Genomic DNA, 8,376 nt, shown 5'->3' on the forward strand with positions numbered 1-8,376 from the left:
AAAATTTTAGATTTTGGTGCTTTCCTCTGAATGAATCAATTTTATGGAATTTTACCTCTCCAAGATGTGTAATTACAGGATAATTCAGTTAGATTTGAACTTTTAAACAGTTTCCACAAGAGGAACAGTGTGACTCATTTCCCATGCTAGCTCTTTAGGATCACCCTGGTCATCACTTCACGTTCCAAAACAAATTTGAAAAAGAAGAACAAAGTTGAAAGACTACTACCTAGTTTTAAGACTTTGTATAAAGCTATAGTAATCAAGACAATTTGATATTGGTGCAAAGATAGACTAGTAGATAAAACAGTAAATTGGACTTTATCCAAATTAAAAATGTCTGCTCTTCAAAAAACAGGGGTAAGAAAACTAAAAGTCAAGCCACGGATTAGGAGAAAATATTTGAAAATCATATATCTTATAAAGGACTTATATCCAAAATTATAGACACTCCCCAAACTCAATAATAAGAAAAGAAACCACCCAATAAATAAGTGAGCAAAGATATGAACAGATGCTTTACCAAAGAATATACATGGTTTGAAATAGGCACATGAAGATTTTCAACATCATTAGTTATGAGGAACTGCAAATTGATACCACAGTAAGTTGCCACTATACACCTATTGTATTGGCTAAAATTAAAAAAACAAATCATGTCGAGTGTTGACCGAGGTGTGGAATGACTTCTAGTGGAAATGGTCATATTGTGCCACAAGTAATGGTCATATTGTGCCACAAGTAAAAAAAAATCACTAGGAAAAACTCTAAGTTAAGGATTGTCCAAATTGTAATTTTAAAAATTTCCCCAGAAATGTCAGAAACTACAAAGTGAATGACACCAGCCATGTACATGACAGGCACCACTTACCAGGCAAGTTTGAAAAATTATCACTTTCATTTAAAATCTTACCCTGAAGGAAAAAAAAGGCGTCAGAAATAGCACCCAAATAAGAAACACCTATATGCCCAGATGAAAAGACACAGTCTAAAACAGGTAACAGATCCTGTCATGAACAGTAGGAATTAGGTTATGTCTAGAGACAGTAATAGTCCTTCCCTACACCCTAAGAGTTGGAAAAGTTTAAGCACTCTGAAACTGTGTGACCAAAAGCATTGAAATGGAAAATGGCTGAGTCAGTGATTTTGGCAGAGTTAATGGCAGAACTAGATCAACTGAAAATTCAATCTGACCCATTACATAAAGGTGGATCATAAAAATATCAGGGAGAAAAGTGACCAAACTTCTTGACCCTAAAACTGACTTAACTAAATAGATCGTGTAAAGATAATGTCACCATTTATAATATATGCACTAGCATCTTTAAGACTAATCAATTGCCTTAGTTATTCAGGAAATTCAAATTAGTAGATTAAAAAGTAGTTTCATTACATAATGCTTTAAAACATATAGCAAAAACGTCTAGGTAATTATTCAGAGGGTATGAGGAAAAATAATCATCTGGGAATAAAGATAGGTTCCTGTATCACTTCATGTAAAAGATAAGTTTCTGTATAGTTTTATGTAATGGAAGTTTCTCTTCAAAAGAGAGCAAATTAGATTTGGGGAATAATATTCTCCCAAAACAATCTAGGTGATCACCATTTGCTGGAATTGTATAATAAATCATGCTTTACAATATGAAGAACTTTCTTGTAAAGGACATAATCAGCTCTGAATTATCTTCTATGTTAATCTAGATATCTAGACAATTTCTTATAATTCATACAACATTTTACAAATTATAAACTCCTTTCACTGCGTTATCTCATTTAATCGATTTTGCTTTGTAAAAGGTAAAATGTCCAAAGTATGCAAAGAACTTTTAAAGCTCAATAATAAGAAAATGAACAACTGGATTAATAAATGGACCAAAGACCTTATCTACTTCTTCTATAGTGGTCTGTCCAGTGTTACAGAGGGTTTGTCTTATGCATTCCTCCCTTGATGTTAGTCAATACCAGCATGCTTAGAACATCCTCTGGCTAAGGATACACAGTATGGCTAGTTTTTGTTTTGTTTCTTTCTATAATCAAACCTCACTGAATAAAACAGTATTGATCCTGTGACTTTATCTCATTAATACACATTCTAAACAAGTAAATTAAGTGATTTCAGTAAAGTAATTTAGAACATAGACTGGAGTGGGAAACAGGGCCTTTACACTAATGGTTAGTAAACCCATCCCTATTCCTAGGTCTATAACCAAATGTGTGAATAATCTTACAAAATAGAGAGATGAAGGTTCTCCTACATATTGGTCACAAAAGAACTGACTCAGTGACTTCCACATACACTCACTCATATCAATATTAATACTGTGAAATAATTGCAAGTCAGTCTACAAAGGAGACCCCTCCATCTGAAAGATGATACATTTTAACCAACTATCCTTTCTGAATCTTTAGGAAAAAAATTTGATGAAAAATATTGAACTCTTCTGACATAGTCTGTATTCCTTTTGTAATCGACTATATTGTGAGAAAAGGAATATACGTGTGTGTGTATATATGAGAATGTGTCAGGAAGTGCTGAATAAGGGTACAACTAGATAACCAAACAACTATAAATATTTACGTAAATTACATATTCACTAAATGATGCTACTTTGGAGTTATTAATTTCATATCCAGGTTTTGCATTTATTATCTCTGAAAATATCATTTTAATTTAATTGTCTATTCACTTTCTTCCTCTACTAGACTGTATGGTCTGGGAAAGCAAAACTTATTTATTATGAATTGGGGTATTCCAAGTGCTTAGGGTGTGTCTAGCACATATTGAATGACCAAATATTCCATATAATTGCCCAAATACAACATGAAGAATAGATACAGATCCTTTGGCCCCTTTATGTGAATATATTATTTAGGCTTTAGTTGTTTCCTTCTGTATTTTTTCTGTTTTGGAGGATTACATACATCAAGGAAAATGAAATTACTGTACACCTTAGAGAGAAGTGATTGAGTAAGTTCTAAATTGGTAAACATTCCCCAAGACTGTGATTTAATGCAGTTACTGCCCTCCAGGTAGCTTTTAATAGTTTCCATTCTCTGTAATTATTAAAGATCATCACTTTGCTGTTTACATATTCCTTTCTAACCATTTAAACTTAGAGTTTCTGCTTCCTATTCAAGGCATGCATGTATGTGTGTGTATGTGTACAAACTTTTATGTGTGGAATATAGACCCAATTTAGAAAATATTTTTGTATTTAACAGGAGAATTACATATATATGTGATTAATTTAAGCTGAGTCCTTGTTCTTGGTTAGTCCTTCTGTTATGATAATGACAATATTTATGTTATATATTCATTTTTTAAATAACCTAAAGTGTTTTACTAAATAGGAGGATTGAACTGTGTTCCTTGAAAAAATATAGGAAATTAGGCATTTATACAAAGTATAAGCTATTTTTGTTAAATCTTATTGAATGCATAAATTTAAATTATTTCAATGTGTATGCCCTGTACATAAAGATTATTATGTTGCTGATTTGTTTAAATAAGAAAATAATCTTATATAATGGAAAGACTATGAAAAGTTGCCATGTGTATTTTATTTTAGCTGTCTAAATGCTTTAAGATACATCATGGGTGTAATAATCTCTAGTATGTTATTTTTTGAAGTGAAGCTAATTTTAGTCAACAGAGTAAAAAAGCAAAGACACTATTGAAAATATTTTCTTCATTTAGCAATTTGAGTTATGACAAGATGTTGCTAATCTGATTAAGAAGCTCTACTTGTAAATTTCTAAATTGAGATATCTATGAAATTAACTATACACTGAAAAAGGTGAACTATTTTGGAAATTTACACTGATCATAGTCATTTTTTTTACCATATACATTCAAAATTGATATTGCTCTTCAGAAGATATTTCCTCCATGGGTAGAAAAAAACTGCTTCTACTTTTTAAAATTACAAAAATAAGCTCATTTAACATTCTTAATTAAAAGTGAAAGAGAAAGACCATGAAGTGGTGTTTTCTGTTCCATACATCAATGTTTTTAAGGGTATCAAACCAATAATAACACCAAAAAGTGGGGGAAAAAATGAACAAAGAAAATGAATAGGAATAATAATGAATTTTTAAATATTCAAACAAGGTAAAATATATAATGTCTAGCATCCAATAAGAAATTACCTGTAATAAAAGAAAACAGGAAAATTTGACTTACAATAAGGGTAAGATTTAATCCATGGAAACAGACTGCAAAAATGACACACTAGATAGAATTAGTAGACAAGAACATTAAGGAGTAGTTATAACTCTATTGCATCTACATATGTTAAAAAAATAGGGAAGGTTAAGTATGCTAAATATAGACATGGAAGACTTAAACCTCTAGAGATGAAACATACAATGTTTATATTGAAAAATTATTAAACTATTAGACATTTTGTAGAAGAAAAGATTAGTGAACTTGAAGATTCAGTGAAAGAAACTATCCATAATGAAACACAAGGAAAAAAAGAAAGAAACTGAATTAAACAAAAGAAGTATTAGTGCGCTGTGGGAAAACTTCAAGAAGATTAATATACGTGCATTTGGAGTCCGTAAAGGAGAAGGAAGAAGTGGTGGACAAGGGGAGGGGCAAAGAATATATTGAAATAATAATTGAAAAATTTCTGGATTTGTCAATAACTATTAACTAGCAAACTCAAGAAACTCAATAAACCCCAATACAATAAAGACAAAAGTATACCAAATTATTTCATAATTGCATTGCCAACATGAATGATTAAAAAGAAAAATCTTAAAATAAGCCCGGAAGCCAAAAGACACATTACATACTAGGAAAAGAAAAAGTGACAGCAGACTTCTCTTCAAAGACAATTCAAAGACTGACATGAGAAGTGTGTCAAACTGCAATAACCATTTAAAATATCTTTCAAATTCAGAATAAAGACTTACACAGATACAAAAACAAACAAAAATCATCAGCAATAAAACCATACTAGAAGAAATATTAAAGCAAGTTCTTCAAGCAAAAAGAAAATAATACTTGATGGAAGTCTGAATCTGCGCAAAGAAATCAAAAGCAGAGAAAGTAGTGACTATGTGGGTAACCATAGAGAAAAAAATTTTCAAATGTCTACAAGGTAATTGTTCAAAGAAGAAAATAATAGAAATGTGTTAGAATTTGTATAACACATCTGAGTAAAATGTATGATAACTGCAGGACAAAGGGAAGGGGAAAATGGAAGCATACTTTATGAAGTAGTATACTCTCACTTGAAAATAGGTGACAATAAGTTACATAATTATACTGTAAACTGTAAAGCAATCACAAAAAGTATTATAGCTAAAAACTAACATAGAAATAAGATTTTAATCAAATGATTAAAAGAATGAAAAATAGAGTGTCAAATATTAAAAAAATAATTTGTTTAAACCCGTCGATATCAATAATTATGTTAAATGTGAAAGGTCAAAATACCCCATATTAATGGTAGAAATTGTGAGACTTAAAAATTAGGTTAAAATAGTGAATGTAAAAAGATATACCATGCTAACAGTAATTAAAACAAAGATGGAGTGGCTATATTAATATCTGATGAAGTAGATTTCAGAACAAAGTACATTATTAGGGATAAGGAGAATCATTTAATAATTGTAAAGAGGACATAAAAATCTTACACATGTATGCGCTTATTCAATAAACTTGTTAAGTACATGAAGCAAAATCTGTTTGAACGTACTTAATCTTGAAAGACTGAAGGCAATTTCCCTAATAGCCTGTATAATGTAAGGATGTCTGCTCCCATCACTTCTATTCCACATTGTCCTGAAGGTTATATTGAGTGCTCTAAGGCAAGAGAAGAAAATAAATATTGTTCACATTATAAAGGAAGAAGTGAAACTGCCCATCTTCACAGACAGGTCTATGTAGAAAAGTCTACTGAATCTAAAGAAATTCTACTAAAGACAATAAGCACATTTGAAGGATATAAGATCAATATAGAAACCTATATAGTTCTATATATGAAGAAAAATTTTAAAAATGCAAGAAGCACAGTTCATAAGAGAATAAAATACTTAAACTTGGTTTCATCTAAATTAAAAACTCTGCTTCTTGACAGTCACTGCAAAAGAATTTTAATATAAGCCACAGACTGAAAGAAAATATTTACAAACCACACATCTGGTTGTAAATTTGTATCCAGAATATATGAACAGCTCTCAAAACTCAATAGTAAGAAAACAAACAATCCATTTTTTTTTAAGCAAGGAACTGCATATGTGTTATTTTGTGGGTGGAGGGGCTGGGATTCAAGCACTTGAGACCTCCGGAGCTCTGCTCGGCAGCTTGAAGGAGCTTCTCCTCCTGCTGCTTCTGTATCCTCTCTTAGTTTTCCTTTAGCTCTTTGCGCTGGCCTTCCTACTCAGGTGGCCATAGCTCCCTCTTGCACTGTGTAGTATAGTTCTCAAGTCATTCAGCCCAATCCAGAACATAGCCACAAGGAAGATGAGGAGTGTTATCTGAAATACCTTCAGCATCACCCCAGCAAAGGGGAAAAAAACAGATGTTTTACCTTTCAGAGTATCTCAAGGCAGCTTTACCTCTAGATCCTATGGAGCCAGAGTAGCTTTTCTCTTTGCAACAAAGAAAAAAATTTTATGAAAGATTAATTTGGGTATTTATTTTCTATTGGGGAAATCAGAGGTTACATCTAAGATAGCTAAAGGAGAAGAAAACACATGCATCCACTGAAATGGGGAAAGTCGGCCCAGGGCCCCTTGTGCCTCTTCTGTTTGTGGTGACCTCTCTGAACAGGCAAGGGGACCTGATACAGTTGAGGATGAAGATGGCATCCACAGTACCATGATGTCATTAGCTTTCCTCAGAAGTGACTGAAGTTAGTAATGGGCCAGTGGTCAGGACCAAGTGGGCCTGCTGTGGCCATTCTCATACTTGCTGGTGGGGTTGCTTCCTTCCTTAGTGGCAGTTAATGCCTCATTGTTTCTCTTTACTTTTTCTCAACTATAATCTGGTATCACACAAGTTTTGTAGCTGCCAGTGCTTTGTACCTACCAGCTCAGGCTTTGTGTTTGGTTGAATACATCTCATTAGTTTTGCTTTAAAGCTTGTCCCTGTTTTCTCTTGGAGGGTGGTGATGCAGTAGTACCTTTTGCTCCATAATAAGCTAATAGTAAATAAGTCTTTGTTACTCAGATGTCACATCTGTAAAATGGAAGCATAATAAATGACCAAGTATCATGCAGATTAAATGAAAATATTGTATATAAGATAATTATTATGATGGCTGATACTTAGAAGTACTCTGCTTTTTTCAAATTCTTCTCTAAAAGGAAAGTTGACTTTTACCTATAGGTTAAAGTTGGTACACTCATTCAGAAAATACTTTGGTTTGTTTTTTTTCCCCTAAAACAATACTTTAAAAGACCAACCACTACAAGAGGAGTGATTTATCAATATATCCAGGAAACCTGCTTTTTGTATATGGTTCAGAGGACTGCAGTGCACATGAGCATTTCAGAAGACTTATGCTCTTCACTAAATAAATCTATTTGATTTTGTTAGAGACATCGCTTAACAAATTTATATGACCTTTGAACATATGTTTCACATGACACCTTTGAACATCACTACAAGTAGGGAACATTTACTAAGAAACGCACCACTGGGAATTTCTTTTGATTCATGAGATATTACAAGAAAAAAAATGAAGGAAAAGAAATAGAAATATTTAAGAAAGTTTTCTAAATAGTGTTGTATAGCTCTAACCTAAAATATTCTCTGTGCCTTTGGAAAAATAACTTTACACTTCTGGACCTAAGTGTTATTTCTGAATTAACACAGACTTGATCATCCGGAGCTAAATTTAAGTTTTCAACTATCTAGTGTTATATGGTTCTGTGCCCTGTATGACTTTGAGCTTAGACAGTTTAAAAGTCATCATGGAGAAGATAAATACCAAAAAATTCAGTAAAGTGTTTATATTTATTCTAAAAATAGTTTGAGGAAAAAAAAGATAAAGTCATACTAACCCCCAAGTAATGGCATAGACAAGAAGAACCCAATGAAGGGTTTTATTGCATGTAACAAAAATAGTATGATTTAGTAACTGAATTGTAAAACCTTGAGGCAAAGTCACCTATGGCTTTCCATTTCCCCACTGAAAAAGTATCCCAGAGGTAAGAGTATGATCCTTGGAGTTCATATTCTGATTTTGTCACTTATTGGATGCTTAATTCTGTTCAACCACTCCAGCCTGAATTTTCTCCTGTGCAAGATGGTAGTAATAAAATGACTCTCTGGGGTCAGGTCAAGAGTCGAGTATAGTGTCTAACACATTGTAGTCCTTGATAAGTGCTAATTGGCTTCCTTTCCTAAGGATGTTCAGA

General features: G+C 32.4%; 1 pseudogene; it reads right to left on the reverse strand.

The window, feature by feature from the left end:
• Window positions 1-5,520: 5,520 nt before the first annotated feature.
• Window positions 5,521-6,549, reverse strand: LOC149748967 (protein PET100 homolog, mitochondrial pseudogene; annotated as a pseudogene).
• Between the last annotated feature and the right edge of the window lie 1,827 nt (window positions 6,550-8,376).

Source organism: Delphinapterus leucas, chromosome 6 (assembly GCF_059928025.1).
Source record: "Delphinapterus leucas isolate spDelLeu-1000000601 "Yukka" chromosome 6, BTC_Dleu_Yukka2, whole genome shotgun sequence".
NCBI classification, from domain to species: Eukaryota; Metazoa; Chordata; class Mammalia; order Artiodactyla; family Monodontidae; genus Delphinapterus; species Delphinapterus leucas.